At 41.1% G+C, this 15,254-nt stretch overlaps 1 protein-coding gene across 6 annotated transcripts in view; it reads right to left on the bottom strand.

The window, feature by feature from the left end:
- The window catches only part of LOC139159877 (zinc finger protein 84-like), a 98,695-nt gene that overhangs the window by 75,222 nt on the left and 8,219 nt on the right, over positions 1-15,254 (bottom strand). For 3 of the 6 annotated variants that reach the window (XM_070737306.1, XM_070737304.1, XM_070737305.1), the window contains exons 1-2: positions 6,106-6,174; positions 4,181-4,263 (exon numbers count right to left, since the gene is read on the bottom strand). The exons of 1 other annotated variant lie outside the window; for it this stretch is intronic. The gene's annotated coding sequence lies outside the window, so the exon portion shown is untranslated. Of the gene's footprint in view, positions 1-4,180; positions 4,264-6,105; positions 6,175-15,254 lie in introns of those variants that run through there. 2 more of the 6 variants (XM_070737303.1, XM_070737310.1) reach the window with 2 other exon arrangements.

Here is a 15,254-nt window from a genome sequence, read left to right on the forward strand (position 1 = left end):
AGCGATGGAGGAAGAGTCGGTCTGAATCTGATCGAATACTTGTAAGAGCTTTTATTAAGACTTACAAAGTGGCGCTCAAGGCGGCAAGATGCGCGTACCATGCCGCCTTGATTGCATCAGCGGAATCCCGCCCGGCCGCTCTGTTTAGGGTGACCCGCTCCCTTCTTAATCAGGGGGGAGTTGGGGAGCCCTTGCAGAGTAGTGCCGAGGAGTTTAACACGTTTTTCGCTGATAAAGTCGCTCAGATCCAGGCCGACCTCGACTCCAATTGTAAAACAGAGTCGACTGACAATGAGTCAGTCGAGGTGACTGGGGCACGTACTTGTCCACCTGTCTGGGAAGAGTTTGATCTGGTGACACCTGATGAAGTGGACAAGGCCATTGGAGCTGTGAGTTCCGCCACCTGTCTACTGGATCCGTGTCCCTCCTGGTTGGTCTCGGCCAGCAGGGAGGTGACATGGAGCTCGGCCCAGGAGATTACTAACGCTTCCTTGGGGAGGGGAGTTTTTCCAACACTCTATAAAGAAGCGCTCGTGCGCCCCCTCCTCAAGAAGCCTTCCCTGGACCCAGCCGTACTTAACAACTATCGTCCAGTCTCCAACCTTCCCTTTATGGGGAAGGTTGTCGAGAAGGTGGTGGCACTCCAGCTCCAGCGGTCCTTGGAAGAAGCCGATTATCTAGGTCCCCAGCAGTCGGGTTTCAGGCCCGGTTACAGCACGGAAACCGCTTTGGTCGCGTTGATGGATGATCTCTGGCGGGCCCGGGACATGGGTTTATCCTCTGTCCTGGTGCTCCTCGATCTCTCAGCGGCTTTCGATACCATCGACCATGGTATCCTTCTGCACCAGTTGGAGGGGTTGGGGGTGGGAGGTCAGAGGTCGGCTCCGAGGTTTCTCCCTTGTGGGGAGCCTCAGGGGTTGGTCCTCTCCCCCCTGCTATTTAACATCTACATGAAACCGCTGGGTGAGATCATCCAAGGACATGGGGTGAGGTATCATCAATATGCCGATGATACCCAGCTTTACATCTCCACCCCATGCCCAGTCAACAAAGCGGTGGAAGTGATGTGCCGGTGCCTGGAGGCTGTTGGGGCCTGGATGGGTGTCAACAGACTCAAGCTCAACCCGGATAAGACGGAGTGGCTGTGGGTTTTGCCTCCCAAGGACAATCCCATCTGTCCGTCCATTACCCTGGGGGGGGAATTACTGACCCCCTCAGAGAGGGTCCGCAACTTGGGCGTCCTCCTCGATCCACAGCTCCCATTAGAAAACCATCTCTCAACTGTGGCGAGGGGGGCGTTTGCCCAGGTTCGCCTGGTGCACCAGTTGCGGCCCTATCTGGACCGGGACTCATTGCTCACAGTCACTCATACCCTCATCACCTCGAGGTTCGACTACTGTAATGCTCTCTACATGGGGCTACCTTTGAAAAGTGTTCGGAAACTTCAGATCGTGCAGAATGCAGCTGCGAGAGCAGTCATGGGCTTACCTAGGTATGCCCATGTTTCACCATCACTCCGCAGTCTGCATTGGCTGCCGACCACCAGTTTCCGGTCACAATTCAAAGTGTTGGTTATGACCTTTAAAGCCCTTCATGGCATCGGACCAGAATATCTCCGAGACCGCCTTCTGCCGCACGAATCCCAGCGACCGATTAGGTCCCACAGAGTTGGCCTTCTCCGGGTCCCGTCAACTAAACAATGTCGGTTGGCGGGCCCCAGGGGAAGAGCCTTCTCTGTGGCGGCACCGGATCTCTGGAACCAACTCCCCCCGGAGATCAGAACTGCCCCATCTCTTCCTGCCTTCCGTAAACTCCTCAAAACCCACCTTTGCCGTCAGGCATGGGGAAATTAAACATCTCCCCCTGGGCACGTTTAATTTATACATGGTATGCTTGTGTGTGTGACTGTTAGCATATGGGGTTTTTTAAATCTTTAAATATTTTAATTAATTGGATTATTATGATTTGTTTTCACTGTTGTGAGCCGCCCCGAGTCTTCGGAGAGGGGAGGCATACAAATCCAAATAATAAATAAATAAATAAATAAATAAACAAACATAGGAAGCTTTTGGAGGGGTGATTTTTGGAGTGATTTAGGGCAACCTAGGAAGCTTTTGGAGGGGTTATTTTTGGAGTGATTTAGGGCAACCTAGGAAGCTTTTGGAGGGGTGATTTTAGGAGCAATTTGGGGCAACATAGAAAGCTTTTGGAGGGGTGATTTTTGGAGCAATTTGGGGCAGCCTAGGAAGCTTTTGGAGGGGTGATTTCTGGAGTGATTTGGGGCAACCTAGGAAGCTTTTGGAGGGGTGATTTTAGGAACGATTTGGGGCAACATAGAAAGCTTTTGGAGGGGTGATTTTGGGAGAGATTTGGGGCAGCGTTAGCCTTCGTTAGGACCTCCTTTCCTCGCTTCTACTCGCTGTCCGTCTCCACTCCGCTAGCCTTCACTTTGTCCGCCCGCCACTTTTTTTTTAAGCCTTAAAGTTTGGATTTTCCTAATGGGTTTGCACGCATTATTTGCTTTTACATTGATTCCTATGGGAAACAATGTTTCGTCTTACAAACTTTTCATCTTACGAAATTCGTCCCAGAACCAATTAAGTTCGTAAGACAAGGTGTCACTGTACTTTTAAGAGTATTGATTATACAGATCTTATATCGTTACAAAAGTATCAATAATCATCTAAATCCTGAATTATTACATCAGGTTTGTAAGTTATACAAAGGGTAATAATTGTCCAAATTTTATACCCTTCCAACATCTGATCTACTATAGTCTAATTTATTTCCCTTCTTTTCTTTATTCTTTTTTTCCCTGTCAATATCAATACCTCTATAGAGTGTTCGGAAACTTCAAATCGTGCAGAATGCGGCCGCGCAAGCAGTTATGGGTCTTCCCAGAAGTACCCATGTTTCTCCAACACTCCACGGCCTGCACTGGCTACCGATTGGTTTCCGGACACAATTCAAAGTGTTGGTAAAGCCCTATAAAGCCCTACGTGGCATCAAACCAGATTACTTACGGGACCGCCTTCTGCCACATAAATCCCTGCAGTCGGTCAGATCCCACAGAGTTGGCCTTCTGCAAGTCCCATCAACCAAACAAGGTTGTTTGGAGGGGCCTAGGAGAAGAGCCTTCTCTGTGTGGGAGCCGTCGCTCTGGAATCAGCTTCCCCCAGAGATTTGCACTGCCCCCACCCTCCTTGCCTTCTGCAAGAGCCTCAAGACCTATCTATGTCGCCAGGCCTGGGGCAATTAGACCTTGCCCCTCTACCCATAAATGTAATGTATGGTGTGACTGGACTGTATGATTGCGTATTATACTACGGTTTTTTAATTGTATTTTAAATTATTAGATCTGTGCTACATGCCTATGTTTTGTATTTTTATTTATGTTGTGAGATGCCCTGTGTCTTCGGAGAGGGGTGGCATACAAATCTAATAAATAAATAAATAAATAAATAATAATAATAATAGAAAAAGATACATTTATCAAGAATCATGTGGTACAACACTTAAAGATCGTCATAGGGCTCAAGTAAGCAATAATAATAATAATAATAATAATAATAATAATAATAATATTTTAAAATTTCGATTAATTCAAAATTATTCATTTGTTTGTTTGTTTATGTATTTGACGTCTATGCTACCCAATCCTGTAGGGCTCCGGGTGGCTTACAACAATAAAAAACAATCCAAAAGAAAGAAGTCAATATTAAAATTAAACACACTAAAATTATAAACCATAACATCCCATAATACAAAATTACGCTCAATCGTCTTGTGGGGTTTCTACATTTTTCCACGTTTGGGCAAAAGCAAGTCTTGCTGCAGTAATAATATGGATAATCAGGTAGATATAATTTTGATTAAGCTGTTTATGAATAAACCCTTATAGGAAACATTGTGGTTTTTTTTCTAAGTTTATGTCTAGAATTTCATCAATCCACGTCCCGATTTTTTTCCAGAAAGTCTGGGCTTTTTCGCACTGCCACCATGTATGGTAGTATGTATTCAACTCCTATGCTACCCAATCCCATAGGACTCAGGGCGACTTACAATAACAGAAAACAATACAAAAGAAAGAAGTCAATATTTAAATTAAACACACTAAAATTATAAACCATAACATCCCATAATACAAAATTACGCTCAATCCAATCGACCTAACACATACCTATCCAATCAAAACAATTTGGCCATGAAAGATGGTAGTATTCATGGCCCCCAGGCCTGCTAGCAAAGTCAGGTCTCCACGGCCTTTTGAAAGACAAAGAGGGTGTTTCAAAAATAATTCAGTCCATCATATAACAAATTAATATAAAATAACTTATAAAAAACTTTTTAACTAAAATAATTATACTGATTATACAAACTTATTCACAGCTATTATTGTTAACACAAATGGATATATAATAAAATGCTAAAAAAATATGATATGCACTGTCAATCATCCATTCTCTTTTAATCTCTCAAATATTTCATTATTATAAGTATTTCCCTTCCAATCCCACTCTCTTAATCTTTTCTTTTCTTTCTTTTATTTCTGTACTAATAACTTTTCCCCCAACTCCTGTATTATCAATTCCTCTTGGTCTCTTCTTATTATTACACCCCCCTCACTATTACCCCCTCATTTTTAAACTGTATCTTCTGATACCAATATTCCCCTCTTGCTTTTTTCTTGTCAGTCAATTTATTTATTTATTTATTTATTTATTTACTTACTTACTTACTTACTTACTTACTTACTTACTTACTTACTTACTTACTTACTTACCTACCTACCTACCTACCTACCTACTTACTTACTTATTGGATTTGTATGCCGCCCCTCTCCGGAGACTCCAGGCGGCTAACAGCGATAATAAAACATACAATAGTAATTTGGTATTAGAAATGATTAAAAATCTATTAATATAATTAGCCAAGAAAAACCAACTGGTAACGAACAGAATAGATGCAACCTGCCTCAATAGCAGTAACTGTGAGATGGATCTTGAAGTCCTATCGTAGTGAACAATTCCCTAAAATGAGCCAACAGTTTGATTGCATGGGCCACAAAAGCTAATGCAATCCTAGGCTGCCTTAACAGAGGGCTAGAATTAAGATCATGTGAAGTATCCCCCTATGTCGCCAGGCATGGGGGGAATAACTATCTTGTCCCCCCAGGACCACCTTTTTTCTGACTAATATATGAGATTGGTATGATTGTGTAGTAATGATTGTTTTTTTAAAATATTTATGGGTTTTAAATTGCTTTTAACTTATATTGGATTTGTACTTTGTATATTGTATTGATGTTGTTGTGAGCCGCCGCGAGTCTTCGAGGAGGGGCAGCATACAAATCTAATAAAACTTAAAATTAAACTTAAGTATTAGCATCAATTTATAATGCTTTAGTAAGTTTACACTTAGGATTACTGCAACTAGTTTTGATTTCCACAATATTTTTTTAAAAAGTGTAGTAGAGACATTATAAAGAGAGCAGAGAAGAGAAGTGGGGATGATTAGGGGGATGGAAGCTAAAAGATATAAAGAAGAGTTGCAGGAATTGGGTTTGTCTAGTCCAGTGAAAGGAAGGACTAGGTATGACATGAGAGCCATCTTCCAACACTTGAGGGGTCAAGAAGAAGGGGGTCAACTTATTTTGCAATGCACAACAAGGCAAGACAAGAAGCACTGGATGGAAACTACTAATCCAGGAGAGAAGCAGCCTACAACTACGGAGAATTTTCCTGACACTGAGAACAATTAACCGATTGCCTGAAATGGTATTGAGTCTCCTGTGATTGTGCAGGGGTCGGAATAGAAGACCCCCAAGGTCCTTTCCAACTCTCTCACAACCCCCAGTGATGGAGCACCCACAACCTCTGGAGGGAAGCCATTCCCAGAGAATCAACCTTAACTTGAGACTTTTTCAATCTTCCCACCAGCAGAAAATTGCAGCCAGCAGTTTCACTGCGTGCAGCACCAGTGGGGTTAAATTTGCACCAGCAGCTGGCCCCCTTCAGCCCGGTTGCTTCTCTGCTTCCAGGCCGTGGAGGGAACCAAACAGCCCGACTTGTTCCCGGACTCTCCCCCCACCTGCCCTCAACTCACCTTCCAGCTGCTGCTTCGATTCTCGGAAGAGCACAAAAGCCGCTCTACACCCCACCACCCTCCCATGAGCCTTCCGGAAGAGGAAGTTCCTCTCCGTTTCCTCTCTCTTCCGATATCTTCCAGCATTTCGATACTCGATGGTTTTAACTCCTCTATTAGACACGTTTCAGGTACAGATATTGTCTATCTGTCATCGCCTGATGGCGGTAGAAAAAACACTCTTCTACATGGATAAAGTGACCAGATTATAAGTTTATTAAAGGCTGGGCATGAGCAAAGGACTGTCCAGAACGAATAAAGGGAAAAGAGAAAAGAAATCTAAAGAAAGAAAAAGGGTGTGTGAGGGGGCGGAAAAAGAAAGAAACAAACAAACAAACAAACAAACAAAAGACATTGGCATCTATTAGTAAGCCTTGCAAAGGATTTCAACAACTGCAAAGGCATGACTGAGCAGAAAAACCAACGGTGCAGCTAGATCTGCTGAAAAAGCTATCGGTTGTCTGCCTCCATGTGTGTGTGTGTGTGTGTGTGTGTGTGTGTGTGTGTGTGAAAGAAAGAGAGAGAGAGAGAGAGAGAGAGAGAGAGAGAGAGAGAGAGAGAGAGAGAGATGGAATACTTGCCCACAAGATCATATGCTGCAACGTCCTGCCTGTCGGCGACTACTTCAGCTTCAACCACAACAACGCAAGAGCACACAACAGATTTAAACTTAATATTAACCGCTCCAAACTTGACTGTAAAAAATATGTCTTCAGTAACCGAGTTGTCGAAGCGTGGAATAATTGCCGGACTACATAGTGTCATCCCCAAACCCCCAACACTTTACCCTTAGATTATCTACTGTTGACCTATCCAGATTCCTAAGAAGTCAGTAAGGGGCGAGTACAAGCAGGGCTGCCGATATATCTGCTACATGCCATGTTCCTCTGTAAATTGACCAGCAAGGAAGTCTCCAGAGAGAAGAAAAGTATGCAGCAGGGTTTAGAAACAACCACAATGACAACAACAGAGTTGGAAGGGACTTGGAGGACTTCTAGTCCAACCCCCTGCTTACACAGGAAACCTACACTACTTCAGACAAATGGTTATCCAAAATCTTCTTTAAAACCTCCAGTATTGGAACATTCACAACTTCTGGGGGCAAACTGTTCCACTGATTAATTGTTCTAACTGTCAGGAAATTTCTTAATTCTAAGTTACTTCCATTGTTTAGTTTCCTTGCTTCTTATTCTACCTTCAGGTGCATTGGGGAATAGGTTTACTCTCTCTTCTTTGTGGCAACCCCTGAAATATTGGAACACTCCTATCGTATCACTCCTGGTCCCTCTTTTCATTAAACTAGACATGCTATACAATCAGGCCAGAAATATATTAACAATGGAGATTGTATGACTGTAACTTGTTGCTTGTATCCTAAGATTTTCATTAATATTGTTTCTTCATTGCTTACTTGAGCCCTATGACAATCTTTAAGTGTTGTACCACATGATTCTTGATAAATGTATCTTTTTCTATTATTATTATTATTATTATTATTATTATTATTATTATTATTATTATTTATTAGATTTGTATGCCGCCCCTCTCTGAAGACTCGGGGCAGCTAACAACAATATAAAAAGACAATGTAAACAAATCTAATATTAAAAACAATCTAAAAACCCCAATTTAAAAAACCACTCATAAATACAGTACAAGCATACCATGTATAAATTCTATAAGCCTAGGGGGAAGAGAAATTTCAATTCCCGCATGCCTGACGACAGAGGTGGGTTTTAAGGAGCTTGCGATAGGCAAGGAAGGTGGGGGCAACTCTGATATCTGGGGGGAGCTGGTTCCAGAGGGTTGGGGCCGCCACAGAGAAGGCTCTTCTCCTGGGTCCCGCCAAACGACATTGCTTAGTCGAGGGGACCCCGAGAAAGCCAACTCTGTGGGACCTCACCGGTCGCTGGGATTCGTGCGGCAAAAGGCGGTCCCAGAGATATTCTGGTCCGATGCCATGAAGGGCTTTATAGGTCATAACCAACACTTTGAATTGTGACCAGAAATTGATCGGCAACCAATGCAGACTACGGAGTGTTGGTGTAATATGGGCATACTTTTATGTACGCTGAGAGCATACGTACCAAGACAAATTCCTTGTGTGTCCAATCACACTTGGCCAATAAAATTCTATTCTATTCTATTCATACCCAGTTCCTGCAATCATTCTTCATATGTTTCATCCTCCAGTCCCCTAATCATTTTTGTTGCTCTTCTCTTCACTTTTTCAAGAGTCTCAACATCCTTTTGCATTGTGCATTTGTTAAGTCAGGACAAATCACACGGACACGGAGCTGCTATTTCCGTTTATAGAAGGATCAAGCTGGAATGTTCTGAACAATACACTTAACTCAGGAACAACAAAAAGGGGCTCGGGGTATGCAAGGTCTTTTTAACAAGCTGAGCCGGGATGCGCGGCTTGACAGTTGTTTAAATGTGCTGGTCGCCTTTTACCCAATCAGGGACCAGCAATTTGGCTGGCGTGCCTCTATACCCAACAGTGGTGACTAAAACTAAATGCAGTATTCCAAGTATGCACTTACCAAGGCATTACAAAGTGGTATTAACACTTTGTGTGATCTTGATTCTATCCCTCTGTTAACGCAGCCTAGAACCAGCTTGGCTTTTTTGGCAGCTGCTGCACACTGCTGGCTCATATTTAAATGGCTGTCCCCTACGTCCAGTGTTCCCTCTAATTTTTGGGGGGGTGGGCGGAAAAGTATAGTGTCTGAGCGGCAGTCCCTTGGGGACTGGGCGGCACAGAAATAATAATAAAATTTCCCTCTCGGCTTCTGGGCAGGTTTGGAAAACTCTGAGTTGATGATGATTTTTAAGTGAGCGATTGCTCACTGCTCAGCTTAGAGGGAACTATGCCTACGTCACCAAGATTCCTCACACAGTTACTACTGTTGAGCAATGTACCACTTATGCCGTACCTCTGCATTTGGTTTTTCTTGCCTAAATGTAGAACCTTACTTTTCTCATCATTGAATTTCATTTTATTTGATAGTGCCCAATGTTCAAATCTGTCAATCAGAAGATGAAAAAGGATGTATACACTAGATTAAAAAGTAATAACTGAATAATTTAATGAAATATGATATGATAAAGAGGTTGCAATTCAGACTGAAACCTTTCCTACAGATAGGACATTCATTTTTTTCTTAATCTTGTTTTATTATTTTTCACAATCTTTACATTAATTCATATGCCATATCAACATGTTACAAACTTGTACATATTTCCTATATCATAAAATATCCTAAATTTGCACTAACTTTTATCTCCCATCTATTTTCCTTCTATATTTCATGTTACTTCCCACCCTATATCTCCCTCTCTTCCCTCTACCTTTTCTCCCTCTCTACCTCTTACCTTATTCCCTCCTACCTCTCTCCCCTTCCTACCTACTTCCTCCACCTTGTCCTTTCCTGAGTATCTTAATCTGTTAATGTGATTGACAGATGAGCTTTCCAGAACCCTAAAATTAATTCCTATATCTGTGCTATTCATAAACTAACAGCTTCCCTTTATCTATATTTAAATATGTAATATATTCTTCTAGGTATAGCAAATATTTATCTAATGCTTCCTCCTATTTTGGTCACCTTAGTCTACAACGTTTCAATTTTTCTTTCAAATTATTCACCATTGCTTATCTTTCAAATTTCTTCATTTTCTTGTACTTCTTAATTTTGGACCTTACACCTTCCTTTCCTCAACTTACAAATCCATACAAATCCAATTAATAAACTTATATCTTAACTGATTCTTTTTTTATTCTGCCCTTTCCAAATGACTTAACTTTTTAATATCTTCCCCCTTTTTATATCTCCTTTCCAACTTTATATTCTTTTTATATTTTCTTTTTATTGTCACATTCTCTGTATTTTAACAATTTCAGATCTTATCATTACATTTCCATCCATTGGTTAAATAACATTCTAAAATGTCCACATCGAAAAATCTCATTTGTAAATTGTCATATGTTTTCTTTTATGTTGACCCATATGCATTCCAAGGGGTTTTTTCTTTAGTTACATGTAGCTTTGTAGCAACATAGTAGTTAGAAACATATTGGAAAATGATAGAGAAAATGACAAAAGAGATTACAAAGCAAAAAATAGAAATTACCCCGGAGTTCTGTTTACTAGGAATTACTAACCAAAATTACAAAAAAGAAATCTTGTACTTAATCATACATATTTTTACAGCGGCAAGGATTATCTACGCGCAAAATTGGAAAGGGGAAAATATCCCCAAAGAAGAGGGAGTTATTACAAAAATATTAGACTGCGCGGAGATGGATATGATGACAAGACGCTTGAATGATCAAGAAGAAACGAAATTTTATGAAACATGGAACAATGTTTATGAATGGATAGATTAAAAAAAAACCTAATAATAGAAGATTAACAATAGGCATAGATACTTTGGTTTAAATCTTTCTTTTTTTTAATTGAGATTAATATTAGATTTAGTCTATTTACATAGAATTGACAAGATTGTTTGACTTTATACTAGTTATAACTATTTTTCTTTTTTACAATATCACTTTTTCTTTACTAGATATTTTTGTATTAGTAATATTGAATTACGCATTTAATCATGTATTCCTTTTTCTGTATCTGCATTTATACTTTTAAGAAAAGCGGGGATGATACATCCCCACATTCTATGTTAAATGTTTGTAAGTCTGTATGTTATTTTAAGAAAATTAATAAAAATATTGGGGGGGAAAAAAAAGAAACATAGAAACATAGAAGTTTGACGGCAGAAAAAGACCTCCTGGTCCATCTAGTCTGCCCTTATACTATTTTCTGTATTTTATCTTAGGATGGATATATGTTTATCCCAGGCATGTTTAAATTCAGTTACTGTGGATTTATCTACCACGTCTGCTGGAAGTTTGTTCCAAGGATCTACTACTCTTTCAGTAAAATAATATTTTCTCATGTTGCTTTTGATCTTTCCCCTAGTTCTTTGTATACAGTGCAACTAGGCCTCCTTTTTTGTGTGATTTTTTTTTAAGAGTTTGTATCCTTTTATCTGTGTATTCCAATCATGTTTTTCATCCCACCAGGTTTCTCTTATTCCAACTATGTCGTGTTCACTTTGGTGCATTAATATATCCAGTTCATCCTGTTTGTTCCCCAGGCATTGTGCATTTGTGTAAAGGCATTTGAATTCTTTGTAGCTGATTCTGGGTGTCCTTTCTCTGTCTCCCGATTGGTGTGAGAGTTTGACTTCTTTCTCATCCCTCTTTCATTCGTTTTTTGCCTTGCTTACTACGGGTACTTGCTTGGAGTTAGGTCCTGGAGATTCTGTAGTTTGGTCACCCTCTCCACTCGATTTTAGTTTAAAGCCCTCCTTACAAGTTGGGCCAGTAATTTTCCAAGGACATTCTTCCCCGTCTAAGTGAGGTATAACCCATCCCTTGCCAAAAGCCCACCTTGGTGGTAGTACAATCCGTGGTCCAGGAATCCAAAGATTTTTGGGGACACCAATCGTTTAACCAGTGGTTCTCCTGTAGAATTCTTTGTTATCTTCTGGATGTTATCCTCTTGTTGGTAATATAGACGGAAAAACTACCTGTGCTACTATATCTTTACTTTCTTGCCCAGCTGGTCATGAAATAGTCTTTCATTATTGTTTTCAAGACCTTGTGTCATTTGCTCCTACATGGAGTAATAGTGGGGGTATTAGTCTGTGCATTTTATTATTTTGGTTACTTTCTGTGATATGTCTATGATTTTGGCTTTAGGAAGGCAGCATACCTCTCTGGATTGATTGGTTTACAGATGGCGGGTTCGATTCCTCTGAGGATTGAATCTACTATTATGAGTACAGTGTTCCCTCGATTTTCGCGGGTTCAAACTTCGCGAATAGCCTATACCACGGTTTTTCAAAAAATATTAATTAAAAAATACTTCGCGGTTTTTTTCCTATACCACGGTTTTTCCCACCCGATGACGTCATATGTCATCGCCAAACTAATAATTTTTGCAAATAAATAAAAATAATAATAATTGTTGTTAATAAATAATTATGTTTATAAATATCAGGATCACTAAGTGTCTTGTTCAATGGTGAGTACCAGTAATAATGGTGAGTAAATGGTTGTTAAGGGAATGGGAAATGGTAATTTAAGGGTTTAAAGTGTTAAGGGAAGGCTTGTGATACTGTCCATAGCCAAAAATGGTGTATTTACTTCCGCATCTCTACTTCGCGGAAATTCAACTTTCGTGGACGGTCTCGGAACGCATCCCCCGCGGAAATCGAGGGAACACTGTACTCACCTTTTATTTTAGCTTAGGGTTGTTTGGGGAGTTTCTATCATTGTCGTAGTGGTGTTTGGTTGTGCTGCTTTGTTGAGTGTTCTTTCTGGTGTTTCTTTTTCATTGTCTCTGTGTTATCCTCTATTGGAAGTCTGTGGTATTGGTTGCTAAGAGCTAGTGGGGTTGGATATGGGTGGGTTGGTTTGGACAGTGGTTTTGTATTTGGTTGGTGTTTTTTTCTGTGGGGGACATGTTTTCATCTGTTTTCTTCCTCCAAGGGGTTATAGAAGTTGCTTGTTTATGTGTGTGTTCAATATGTGCGTGTTCTTTTCGTGAGGTTTGGGGTTTCTCATTATGTTCAGTTTTAGGGTGCTTAATTCTTGTCTTGGTGGGATTAAGACATGTCAATTCTCACAGCCCCCAGGCCTGGTGGCAAGGCCAGATTTTCACGGTCTTACAGAAACCCAATAGGTTTAGTTTAGTTTTATTGGATTTATAGGGTGGGGGCCATGCAAATCTCAGGGGGAAGTTGGTTCCAAAGAGCCAGGGCTGTCACAGAGAAGGCCCTCCCATACAGGCCCGCCAACCAAAACTATTTAGTTGAGGGACCTGGAGGAGGCAAACCCTGTGGGCTCTAATCAGTCACAGGGAGGTATGTCAGGAGATGGTCCCATAAATAGTTCTATTTTTCTTCTAGTAGTTTGTTTACTACTAGACTTCAAAAGAAAAGGATTTAGGGGTAGTGACTTCTGACAGTCTCAAAATGGGTGAACAGTGCAGTCAGGCGGTAGGGAAAGCAAGTAGGATGCTTGGCTGCATAGCTAGAGGTATAACAAGCAGGAAGAGGGAGATTATGATCCCGCTATATAGAATGCTGGTGAGACCACATTTGGAATACTGTGTTCAGTTCTGGAGACCTCACCTACAAAAAGATATTGACAAAATTGAACGGGTCCAAAGACGGGCTACAAGAATGGTGGAAGGTCTTAAGCATAAAACGTATCAGGAAAGACTTAATGAACTCAATCTGGAGGACAGAAGGAAAAGGGGGGACATGATTGAAACATTTAAATATATTAAAGGGTTAAATAAGGTCCAGGAGGGAAGTGTTTTTAATAGGAAAGTGAACACAAGAACAAGGGGACACAATCTGAAGTTAGTTGGGGGAAAGATCAAAAGCAACATGAGAAAATATTATTTTACTGAAAGAGTAGTAGATCCTTGGAACAAACTTCCAGCAGACGTGGTAGATAAATCCACAGTGACTGAATTTAAACATGCCTGGGATAAACATATATCCATCCTAAGATGAAATACAGAAAATAGTATAAGGGCAGACTAGATGGACCATGAGGTCTTTTTCTGCCGTCAGACTTCTATGTTTCTATGTTTCTATGTTTAATTTGCATTTGGTGCATATCTACTTGGGTATTCTGTGAGCATAAGTGCGTACATGGAACATGTTCTGGAGATCACAGTGTTGTCTCTTCCATGTGTGATTTTAGTTGAGAGTAGGGTTGTGGGTTATAGCAGGTTTACCCTAGTTTGAAAGGGGGGTTTCCAATTGGGGATATCTCTCCTGTGTGAGTCCTCTGGTGTTTCACCAGGTTGGAACTATCACTAAAACCTTTTCCACAATGAGGACATTCAAAGGGTTTCTCTCCTGTGTGAATCCTCTGGTGTTTCACCAAGCTGGAATTCTGACTAAAACTTTTCCCACAGTCAGGACATTCAAAGGGTTTCTCTCCTGTGTGAATCCTCTGGTGTTCCACCAGGTTCCCACTCTGACTAAAACTTTTCCCACAGCCAGGACATTCAAAGGGTTTCTCTCCTGTGTGAATCCTCTGGTGTTGCACCAGTTTGGAACTCTGATTAAATCCTTTCCCACAGTCAGGACATTCAAAGGATTTCTCTCCTGTGTGAATTCTCTGGTGTTTCACCAAGCTGGAATTATGACTGAAACTTTTCCCACAGTCAGTACATTCAAAGGGTTTCTCTCCTGTGTGAGTCCTCTGGTGTTGCACCAGGCTGAAACTCTGACTAAATATTTTCCCACAGTCAAGACATTCAAAGGGTTTCTCTCCTGTGTGAGTCCTCTGGTGTTGCACCAGGTTGGAATTTTGACTAAAACCTTTCCCGCAGTCAGGACACTCAAAGGGTTTCTCTCCTGTGTGAGTCCTCTGATGTGTCACCAGGCTGGAATTTTGACTAAAAGTTTTCCCACAGTCAAGACATTCAAAGGGTTTCTCTCCTGTGTGGGTTCTCTGGTGTTGCATCAGGTTGAAATAATCACTAAAATCTTTCCAACAATCAGGACATTCAAAGGGTTTCTCTCCTGTGTGAGTCCTCTGGTGTTTAACCAGGCTGGAACTAACACTAAAACCTTTTCCACAATCAGGACATTCAAAGGGTTTCTCTCCTGTGTGAGTCCTCTGGTGTTTCACCAGGCAGGAATTTTGACTAAAACCTTTTCCACAGTCAGGACATTCAAATGGTTTCTCTCCTGTGTGAGTTCTCTGGTGTCTTACCAGTTTGGAATTCTCACTAAAACCTTTCCCACAGTCAGGACATTCTAAGGGGTATTTCCCTGTGTGAGTTCTCTGGTGTCTCACTAGGTGGGAACTCAAACTAAATCTTTTCCCACAGTCAGGACATTCAAAGGGTTTATCTTTTGTGTGAATCATCTGGTGTCTCATCAGGTGGGAACTTTCACTAAAACCTTTCCCACAGTCAGGACATTCAAAGGGTTTCTCTCCTGCGTGAGTCCTCTGGTGTATCCAGTGTAATCATCATTCTGTTATTTTCAATTCTCTTTTAATATTTCTTGTC

The sequence above is a fragment of the Erythrolamprus reginae genome, chromosome 2 (assembly GCF_031021105.1).
Source record: "Erythrolamprus reginae isolate rEryReg1 chromosome 2, rEryReg1.hap1, whole genome shotgun sequence".
NCBI lineage: Eukaryota > Metazoa > Chordata > Lepidosauria > Squamata > Dipsadidae > Erythrolamprus > Erythrolamprus reginae.